Raw genomic sequence first — 12,036 nt, 5'->3', positions numbered from 1 at the left:
CTACCACGACGACAAAGAGAGACGTGATAGACGCCATCTGTATGTTTGTGTATTGAATACAAAAAAATGGATAGTTTATTTCTATTCTCCAATTTAGAGATATCCTCCCAAGACAGAGGGAAGGATAAATTGTCGTATTTGACCATTTTCCTAACCCTAGAGTGAGACTCTACAAGTCTCCCTATACGTCTCCACTTCCACCCTTGTTGTGACGCCAGAAAAGCAGCAATGCACTGAATAATACATGTTTTATTGTTACCAGCCGGGTTTGGGTTGAAGACCTCATGCCGTCCCCTTAGAAATGGGGGATAAGGGACATAATCCCCCAAAACTGACCTTACACTTGCATTACAGATGACGATTTTGAGGAAATCGACATTATATAATATGAAACCACTCCCCTCTGTTTCTGAAAGGAGATCTTCCAGTCGTGTAATCATATAAGCCACCCAGCTATCAATAAGATTACCCACATCCTCAAGAGTTACCAGTCTAGCGGGTGTTGTTATGAAGTGTTCTCTAAAGTCATCATCTTCCGTGAGTCGTTGTTTCAAAAGTGTTACCTTTACCTCGAGGAGGATTTTTAATGATGAAGTAAAATTGCCATGTCCCCCAAGAGAATTCATGTAATTCTCTATTTCAGATATGTAATAGTCCCTAAAGTTGCTTAGGAGTCCTATAGGGTCTGTGGCGAAGGCTGAGGGGATGGAATATTCCAGCCTAGTAAAGAGATTCCCCAGAGCCCCCACCCTATTAATTAAGTGTGGAGTGTCTATAGCATCCTCCTCATCTGGGGAATTTTCATCACTATTTAGGGCATTAAGTCTATTGATGACAGGGGGTCTAAGACCACTAGGGCCCGGCTGAGAGATGTCACCCCTATCACCATCATCACCATCATCATCATCACTCATCGCTTCCTCTCCCCCCTCCCCTCCACCTAAGGGGTTATTGTCACGCTGTGCTTTGTCATGTTCCTCCCCTACCTGCCTCTGAATCGCTCCTGGAAAGGAATAATAATAAATAATAATAATAATAATAATAATAATAATAATAATAATAATAAAAAGGCAACACCCTCTCACTAATCCCCATGACATAAGTTCTCAAAAAAGATTCTTAAGAGAAATAGAGGTGGAGGGTTTATTCACTCACCACGGGGGCATGTTTGTAGATGTTCAGAGGTCAAGTCCTCACACACAGAGGTCCCACAATTATCACAAGGGGAAGTGTGGTGAGGTCTCAAGGATGTATTTCCACACAAAAAGCACAAGAAGCCATCCTCTCTGGAAGGGAGGGTGGGCTGGCGACGTTTACCTAATGAAGGAAATAGTGTATAATTTATATACACTCTCTCTCCCACACTCATGGAGAAGGGGAAAACCCTTCTTAATATTTTTTTTTATTTGAAATAAATAAATAAATAAATATATAAAATACGGTCATACCTCCAGCACAGGTTCTCCTGTGTTCACCACTAGATTGTACACATACAGTTTCTCCGCAGAAGAAACATGTGTAACACCTATGAACGAAGAGATGTGATGACCCCCATCCACAAATTCTACAAATATCACCAACTCGAGACATAACGATCACGCTTACCTAAAATAAATAAATAAATAAATAAATATATATATATATATATATATATATATATATATATATCCCCCCAGCACTCAAATCACTCCACTTCTCATTCCTGCCCCTACTTATCTATATAAATATATATATATATATATATATATATATATATATATTTATATATATATATATATATATATATATATATATATAATATATTTATATTTATATATATATATATATATATATATATATATATATATATATATATATATATATAACCCTTATATGAAATAGATACTAATTTACTTACATCTCGGGCTAGACGGGGAGGAGAGTGGATGGTTTGGTCACAATTCAATAATACATGATGTGGGGGAGGTGTAGCGTCCTTTTATTGACTCGGAAACGTGGGGGGCAACGTTGCCACATACAACACCTCTCAGTCCTTTTGTAAGAGAAGGGTTAGGCCTGCTGTAGAAAACTTTTTTTTTTTTCTCTCTCTCTCGTCTGGAGGTCATCACTAGGGGACTTCTACTTCAAAAAAACATCAGGAGGACTGGCTATGTCCTGAGGGGGACACATCCCTTGATGGGTGAATACACTCACACTCACACACACACACACTCTCACACACACACTCTCACACACTCTCACACACACACACACACACACACACACACACACACACACACACACACACACACACACTCAATATATATATATATATATATATATATGAATATATAAGCGACCACTCCATAGGTAATTGAACCATTTATGGGGAAAATATGGAGGAGTGTGCGTCTGTCACAGACGAGCAACTTAATATTTTCCACCACCCAGCAAGAATATTTGTAGCTGGATTCAGTAATTCTGGGAAAACGACCCTAGTGGGGAATTTATGTGTTAAATACCACGGAAAATTCTCAAAAATTTTAGTGTCATCTGCAAATAATACAGAACAACCTCTTTCAAACATTCCCTCTCTGCGAAACAAGGTTACTGTCTCCCAGGATCTGATTAACCCACTAGAGTATAAAGATCCTTTTTCAAATGAGTCAGTTTTGTATATAATTGATGACTTATACCTGGAAGCCATACAGAGTCCAATTATAGCCAATATCTTCACAAGAGGGAGACACGGTAATATTTCCGTAATTCTAATTAGTCAAAATTTGTTTCCCCAGGGGAAATACGCCAGGACAATAACTCTGAATTGTAGTCATTATATATTAATGAAGCAGAGAGACATAAGCCAACTTGAAATTTTAAGTGGACAGTTATATGGGCGAAAAACAACTAGTAGTTTCGTTGAAATATACCGTCGGGCAATATCCCAGAACAAGTATGGTTACTTATTGGTCGATCTGACGGTTCCTGAGGCATTACAACTACGAACGAGCATCACCAACGAAGACCACTGTGAAATTGTGTATCAAATGTAATCATCAACGACAACAAAAAAAAAATGTCTCTAACGACACAGAAACGAACAATTCTCACCAGTATCTATAATGACATTTCTAGCCCAGGTGGTTTCACAGGGTCAATTCAAAAATTGTATAAGGCTGCCAGACTTAAAGACCCCAACATTAGTGTTGCAGATGTGAAGGAATTTCTCCATGGGGAGCGATCTTACACATTACATAGAGGAAATTTAGTTAGGTTCCCCCGACGGAAAATATTAGCCCCTAAACCTCGTACCATAATTGCCTGTGACCTAGGGGACTTTTGTAGTTTACAAAAATACAATAATGGTGTTAAATATATTTTAATTTGTGTCGATGTTTATTCCCGCCTAATGCAGACTCAAACTTTAAAAACAAAAAATTCGAGTGAAGTGTTAGTCGCTCTGAAGAAGATATTAGAGGAAACGCCTCAGTTTCTCGGTGTAAGGCGGATATTCACTGACCGAGGTAGAGAATTTTACAACAAGTCAGTTCAAAATTATTTTAATAAGAAAAATATTAAATTATATAGTGTATTTTCGGAAATGAAATCTAGCATAGTGGAGCGAGCCATCAGAACTTTAAAACATAAACTGTATCATTATATGACTCAAGCTAATTCATTAAAATACACCCACATCCTCCCTAAAGTTGTGGACGTGTACAACCACACTTTCCACAGGATGCTAAAAAATACTCCTCATGCCATTCATAAGTTGCAAAATATTGAAGATATACGAAGACAGTTTAAGGTCATGTATTTAAACAATGACTCTTCCATAACTGCCATCAGTCCACGGCTGCACCTTGGACAGCATGTGCGATTGGCAAAGCGCAGGAATATATTTCACAAAGGCTTTTGGCACCAAAATACAGAAGAAATATTTGTAGTGTCACATATTGACAGAACACATCCAATCCCGACATATAAAATCAAAGATTTAAACAACGAGACGATCAGTGGCATGTTTTATGAGCAGGAATTGATTGCAACATCCCTTCCAGACTATTTTCCTGTAACGGTATTACAGTCTAGGAAAACATCGAAAGGATACAGAGAATATTTCGTCAAGTGGAGAGGGTACCCAGATTCTGCCAATAGCTGGATTAAAGCTCAAGACATCGTCAAATTTAACAAAAAATGACAGTTCAAGAGGACTCTCTCGTAGAGAAACATCATCAGTTGTTATTTTTATTAAACAATTTATCACCCAAGAAGCGGAATAAACTAATCAAGGCTTTAAAACGGCAGGAAATTGAATCAATTTGTGAAATTTTTGCCAATTTTCTGAAACGAAACATCCCAGTTCAACCTCAGATAATTAATGGCTTACAGAGATATCAGAACGACATACGATCTGTAGCGCGTAAGAAAACTCCCTTATACAAAAAGAAGCTCATACTGACCTCCAGACGTGGTGGGGCGATATTAGCAGCTCTGCTACCTTTGGCTGTATCGTTAATTTCCTCCCTAATAAGGTAATTGCGTAAATAAGTAACGAGAGAATAAAATGGTGAAAGAATATTGCCTGGTACCACGATTCATAGCTGAAAAATATTTATTTAATAAAAACAAGAACTCACCATCACCTCCTAATGCTGTGGGTCTGCCCTCCCCCGGTGGTGATGGTAGTGAAAGTATGTCCTTCTCTTTAAAAAACGAATCCACCCCAAGTAATAATATTGGGGGAGCCCGTAACCTACCCACCTGCGACTCTGGTAGGGGTGATGGGGGGGTGGGGGAAGAGGACACTCCTTCCTCCCACCTGACAACAACGGGCTGTGGGCGGTGTTGCCGTAGTAGCACCTCCAGACGGGCGGGGCTGGTCACACACCCTTTAAATGACATTGGGGCCCCCGGCGACCGTCGCCCGCCGCCACCCTTAAAAAGAAAAAAAAAAACGCGGGCTGCCCGGCGCGACCATCGCCTTTAAAAAAAAAAAATAAATAAAAAAAGGGGACATTCCATCCTCCCGCCCGAAGTGCAAGTAATTGTTGCTGGCCACACTCCACATAAAGCCACCATCACACCCCAAAATCCAAGTCTGGACAACTTAATAAATGTGAATTTTAAAATTGAGGAAATTCCTCATGTCAAAGCATTATTGAACATGTTTGGACAAAACAGCCAACAGGTGATGTGGGATAGTCGCGGAAATTTATTAAAGCCTGTACAAAATTTAAATATTTTAGATATAATTAAAACTCTAGCCTTCACAAAGGGGCAATTTAGGGCAAGTGACAAGGAAGATGTAAGGGTTTTACTGAGGGTGGCTGGCATAGACCCAACCCTCATACGTAATTATCGCGCTAGATCTCAGTTAAAAGGGGGGAGGGGTATCCATAGGAGACCCCATTGGGAGCCGTATTGAAGACCTATATGAAGACCATCTTAAAGACCACCATATTCAGTTGCATATCCACCATGGAGCAAGCTTCTAGACCCACTCCTCCCCCAGCTACACCCCCAGAAGACAAATCTCCCTTATTAAAGAAGTTGGTTGCTACTCAGCGGTACTACAAGTATGTCGAACACAAATGTAGATTGATATATGCATTGTGGGATTGTTATGACCGTCTTGTGTTGAGTGCCCCTCCAGAACGGTTTTTTAAGTCATTTGGAGAGACGGTGAAACGTTATGAAGAATATTCATCCCAGGAAATCCAGACGGAGATATGGCAAATGGAAAAATTAACCTTCCAACATCGAGACCAGATTACAGCCTTCGAGACTGGACGGAGTGTGTATGGACTTTTAAGGTAGGGAAGGCAGCCTCTACGCCACACCCCATACATCCCTCCCCCCTCCAGGTGGGGGACACAGGTGTATTTAAAGGCCTCCACCGTCACCCTCGGTCACCATAGTTGACGACGACTCTACCCCGTTCCTCTCAACCGCCCCTCCGCCATGGCTTTATCGTCCATTAAGTCAATAGACAGCGACATCACCGACACCCACGCCTTTGGGGTTGGTGATGTCATCGTGTATGACCTCCCGGCTGCTGTTGTGCGTCCCTATGGACTGGCAAGTGTAATTTGGAAATGTTACAACTATGCCCGTGTGGAACGTGAAGGACTGACTCGTGTCAACAGGGCCACAATACGTTACCGGTCTACCCCGGGTGACATCGAGGTGAAGATAGCTCCCCTACCCTCCGACGGTCAAGATATTGTCGAAGAGCCAGTCTTGTTCTTCCGCCCCACCATCGTGGCGCTAATTTCCGCTTTCGGTGCAGGAGCACCCTTCGAGTCCAACCCTATAGCTCAGGAGCAAGTGCAGTCTTCCTCCGACATCCACTACATCACCAATGTCACCCTGGATACTGCCAAGAATAGGCTGTTTTGGCTGAAAACAGCCCTAACAAAGGTTGGCAATCTCATGGTAAGAACTCCAACCATGTTTCGGCTGGTGGTGCCCCATGGGCTGGGGGCCTCCCGTGATGGCATGGACAACTGGCACAAGGACGTCGGGCCCATGCTCATTTCGCTCAACGCTGAGCTGGCCAAGCATAACAAGGAGTTGGTAATCCTCAAACGTCCCTCTACCGTCACCCCATCGATGGTACCCCTCCCGAATGATGATCCCAGGGGAGAGGGTGATAGTAAAACTATCACCCTAGATGCAGTGGTGGGGGAGGGTGCCACCACCCCAGGAAGCTCTTCTCGTTCTACACCACCAGCACCACCACCCACCCCCAGGAAGAAGAGACACCTACAAGAGTACTCATCCACCTCCAGCGCTGCTCCACCCCCACCCACAACATCTGGCACGGCCAAACGACGGATCGAAACCACTATTGACTTCGACCCCCTCTCAAATCATCGTATTGACACCATCCTCGATGGAGAGTCACAGGAAATATTCCTGTTATCCTCATCACCGAAAAAACAACGAAAGCTGTAACCATCAACGCTCAAAGAAGACGTGCCAGCACCACCACAGTCAGTAACAGCAGCAGCAGCAGCAGCAGCAGCAACAGCAGTACCTCCATCTACAACAGCTTCGGTGGTGGTAGCAGTAGCAGGTCCACCGACGATGGTGACAGTGTTGTCAGCGGTAGTGGTAGCGGCAACGGTACCACCAACTACAGCAGTTCCGGCGGTGACAGCGGCAGCAACAGTACCATCATCGCCGGCAGCGGTAACGGTAGCGCCAGCAGTACCACCAACTACAACGGTTCCAGCGGTGGTAGCAGCAGCAGCAGCAGCAGCAGCAGCAGTGCCGTCAGCGGTGGCAGCGGCGTCAGTGGTACCAACAGCTCCCCCAGCAGCAGCGGCAGCGGCAGCAGCGGACGACAGCAGTACCAACAGCTGCTGCTCTTTATATGTAATTTGTTATGGGGGAACAAAATGTAGTCCCCCCCTGTTGTAGTTCTTTTAAAAGTAATATTTCCTTAGTAGATTAATAAAATAAAATATAAGTAATGATGTTTTATTCCCACCCCAGTCAGTACATAACTTAACAATGGACGAGGAACACTACATATACCTCACTAGCCTCGACCAAGAAGATATATACAACAACACAAGTTCAGCATTTACAAACACCATCCCCACTCTACATTTAAACCCTTCCATTAAACATGAAGTGGCCTTAGTCAACATACTCCTACCCAGACGAATTAACGCTATCATCAAGGATGAGGGGGAGTCTGGTATAGACGTCTATGCTACTTTTAAGCGAGGAACTCTTTCTAAAAGCCCAGAACATCTCATCTACACCTACACCCCCAAAACCAACATATTATCCAGAAACATCACATTCATCACGAGTGAGCTTAGCCGACAAATAATCACCGACATGAAGCTTAGCTTCCGAGGTGATTTCAAAATATACTTCTCAGAAAGAGAACCAATCCTCACCTATGATCAATCCTTAGAGCGCGTGTTACTATCCTCTACACTTAACAATGAAGGCACTGGTTCCTTATATTCTCTTAGTCTTCAATTTAAACACAGAATAGCTAATGTACTTGGTTTTGACAGCAGTCGCAAATACACCATTTATCAGGCAAAATCAGATGACATTACAGCAGCCTCAAAGATCGTGGCCTCATTCCCCCCAGACAATGACGGAGGTTGTGACTATTTACTCATTTATAGTGACGTCATCGAGCCGGATCGTTACGGGGGACAAATTGTAAATATCTTAGATGCAATCAATTATCATGACTCTTATTCTAGAGGGGCTCATCCCCTAGTGTACAAGACATTAAATACTAACACGTTGGAGAAGGTGAGCATTAAGATAACAGATCAGTTTGGGCGAAAGGTTAGTTTTGAAGATGGGAGGTCGGTTACGGTAGTCTTACACCTCCGCCCTAAGGTATAACAATATAATCTATATAAATATAAATATATATATATATATATATATATATATATATATATATATATATATATATATATATATATATATAGAAGTGTTTACCCACATCATCGGTTATTATAAGCAGAGGAGTCGGGATGCGAGTACCTTTCCACACACCCTCCCAGAAGGAGTATGGGGAGATCTTCTCCCCCCTCTCTGGGAGATACGGGGTGAGGGGGGGAGCGATGAATGACATACGCACATTCCAAGCGCCTTATCTCAGATCTGGTGGTGGTTTTTTTGGGACCTTAGCCGGCTTGGCTCGACGAGCCATACCATTTTTCATGAAAACTGTAACGCCGACTGCTATCGATTTTGGGAAAAATGTTCTTGGTGATTTAACCAGTGGTAGACGGGATGTAAAGAGCGCTCTGAGAACTCACGGTATTGATGCTCTTAAGACTGTGGGGAAGAAATTGGTAGCAGGCGGGAAAATTAAAAGACTCTCTAGGAGAAGAAAAAATAAAAATAATAAATGTAAACGAGCCCTTGGGTATAAAAATGATGTATTTTCACTACAGTAAGCAGTCATACTTCACCTTTCGGAGGAGATCATGGCGGAGGCTAGTGGAGCTGGGTTGAAAATCCCTGTAGAATATTATACTTCCAGTATTATTGACCAATTTCCTAGAAGTAACAGAATACGTAATGTGGAGAGTTCAATTGCCTCCACACAGCAAATAGACATTCTACCTGTTAACCTCCCTATTAATCAACGTTTGCGGGATAATTACTTAGAATTCCGCATCCCCGGAACCCAGGGCGCCTTCTTAGATCTAGCTAATATTGTTATAGATTTTAAGGTATCTTTAACGAAAGATGACGATACCACAAAATTGGAAGAGGATGACCATGTGGAATTTGTTAATGGGTTGTCAAATACCATGTTTAAAGGTGTTCAGGTGTTTTTAGGAGAGCAGGTAGTTGAAACAAATTCTAATTTTAATTATTGGTCGTTTATTAAATTAATTACCTCCATGCCTCCATCAAAAATGTCTTCCTTGGGGAGGATTGGAGCCTTTCGTAGGGACTGGAGTGATGATGGTGTAATCCCTAACGAATTTACTAATACATTTTTTACTGGGGCAACCGCCAAGGATAAAAAATTTATGACCGATTTAAAAGGTAAAGGATTGTCAATGTGTTTTCCCCTACTATTGGACGTAACAACCCTAGACCAATACATATTAGATAATATAGATGTGCGCCTAAGATTGGAGCTCTCCCCACATGCTTGGGTGCTAAATACAAGTGTGGACGATGGCTCTAAGTATCGGCTGCATATGGATTATGCTAAGTTGTGGGTAACACGAGTGTTCCCATACCCAAGTGCTTACCTAGCCTTAAACAGCTCACTGTTAGCATCCCCCGACCCCATAAGCTATACTTTCAATAAAACCATTTCTAAAACATATGTCCTAGCAGGGAATCAAACTAGTCTCTTAATTGATCAGCCTTGGGCGCAAGTAATTCCTCACAGGATATTCATGGTAATTGTGCCAATGAATTATTTCGCTGGCCTTCACCAAGGTAATGGATTATATTTTGAAAATGCAAAACTGAAAAATATCGCCATGTATTTGAACAATAATGCAATTTACCGAATTGGTGGTGATTTCGACAATCATTATGCCCGCCTTTATTACGAAACTTTGAAGACATTAGGCTTAGAGCGTGATTCACTTCTAGCCTATGACACTTTTAATAAGGGAAGATCGATATTCGCCTTTGACTTAACCACCATTCAAACAAAGGATTCCCTCCCTGTGGAGAAATCTGGCAACTTGCGTATGGAGCTTGAGTTTGGCGGTGGTGTTACATATAACAGGCTGGTTTTACTGTTTGGGGAAACGACCGGGGTACTATCCATCGACGGACAGAGAACTGTTCTGTGTGACGTGCGAGCTTAAAAACATAATGAATTGTAATGATATAAATATTAATTTAAAAAATAATCTAGGGGATCGAGCACTCTACCTAGGTTGTTATAATGCTGATGAAATAGAACATTTAAATATCTCATCAAGAAAACCTATTGTTCTCATAACTAATATTTTACCATCACATAGCAGATTAACTATGGGACATTGGGTAGCTATTTATGTTGATAAAGTTAAACATCGAATGTTTTTTTTCGATAGTTATGCAATGTCGGCGGTTACTTATGGACATTATTTTCAAGGATTTATTAAAACTAACACAATAACAAAGGTGTTTGGAATGTGCTACAGACTCCAGAGTGATTTTACCCTTGCTTGTGGACTGTATTGCGTAATGTTCGTCCATAGGGTGAGTCACCTGGGGTTGCCTTCAACAGTACATTACTTACATAATGTATTTTCAAGCGTTAGTTTAAAATTAAATGATAAACGAGCCCTCGCTTATGCGAGACGATATTTTCCTATGAAACATCACTGTGTTAGGACATTTTGTAGAGGAGTAAGGGTTGGTTCTTATAGGTGGTGTAGAGAATATTTTTGTTAGCTAGGCAACCCACCTAACAGGGGGATTACCCCACATATAAAACACCTCTCACCCCACAACCTCCCTAGAAGACCCCCATCCCCCTTATCCTACAAATGGAAGGCGTCTCCCCAGAAACACACGCAGGGAAGATTGAAGTCCTTGAAGGGCCTGGTTAGTATTACCCTCACTTTCTGGTAAAGATTTATTTTTTTTCCCACAATAGAAAGTTTGCTCAACCTCTATTTTACCTCTTCTTTTTTTTCAGTGCAATTCTTAGGACCTGTCCACATTTGTGGAGTAGTAATTCTACGAGGAAGGTCTGCCCCAAACAAGATGCTGTTACGTACCCTAATTGATGATGCCTGCTGTAGAGGACACAAGGTCGCTCCTGCAGGGGGAGAGGTATGTACTAACTGTTCTTAGAGGAAATAGAATATTTTTCAAATAAAAGATATAGTCCTATAAATTATTTTCCCCATCTCTTTCCAGAACACTTCAGATGAGAGTCAGAAGGAAAGTCGTCCAAAAGGCAACCAGCCAACTCACCCCACTCCCCCAAGAGAGGGGGGAGGGGGTCAAGACCTCCCCCCACTCACCACGGATGGGGAGACGTCAGAATTCTACTCAGATGAGGAAGGGGAGGTGGAGGGGGGAGAGGGATAGGGGCCATAATTAACTTCTTATACATCATTTGTGATTTTTACCTAATAAAACATTAATAAATTCTTTGATTTTTTTTAACCCCTGGAGGAGATTTATAATTTAATACCCCTATATAAGACCCACTCAACCTCCGCTGGGTGTGGAACTCTGTTACGGTAAAGTCAAGGCCATTAGGTGCGAGGAAGGGTACGGGCGACCACCCTCACCGGGAGGAACCTGTTTTACACCTGCCCCATAGAGGAATGTGGGGGTGTAACTGGCACTCACCCACGAGTGTTTATTATACAAATAAATTCATTTTTACTTAAATATATTGTCATACTTTACTGTATAAATGAACATGATCATAGTGGCACATAATAGATACCTATCTTCACTGTTTTTTCGACTGCTACCACTCACACCTTGGGTGACCTAATATGGAGTGGCACTATGTGGCTCCCCGCTTCTGATTTTCTTATCTGATCTACATACATAGGTGGCTCTATCTGTCTCCAAATA

General features: G+C 41.9%; 1 long non-coding RNA gene across 1 annotated transcript; it reads left to right on the top strand.

Moving 5' to 3' along the window:
- The first annotated feature begins 10,986 nt into the window (after window positions 1-10,986).
- Window positions 10,987-11,596, top strand: LOC138354925 (uncharacterized). The gene is made up of 2 exons (XR_011223714.1): window positions 10,987-11,274; window positions 11,362-11,596. It is a non-coding gene; the product is annotated as an uncharacterized lncRNA (long non-coding RNA).
- The last annotated feature ends 440 nt before the right edge of the window (window positions 11,597-12,036 follow it).

Source organism: Procambarus clarkii, chromosome 6, assembly GCF_040958095.1.
Source record: "Procambarus clarkii isolate CNS0578487 chromosome 6, FALCON_Pclarkii_2.0, whole genome shotgun sequence".
NCBI lineage: Eukaryota > Metazoa > Arthropoda > Malacostraca > Decapoda > Cambaridae > Procambarus > Procambarus clarkii.
Note: the sequence above shows the minus strand (reverse complement) of the source record. Positions and strands in the feature narration are given on the sequence as shown.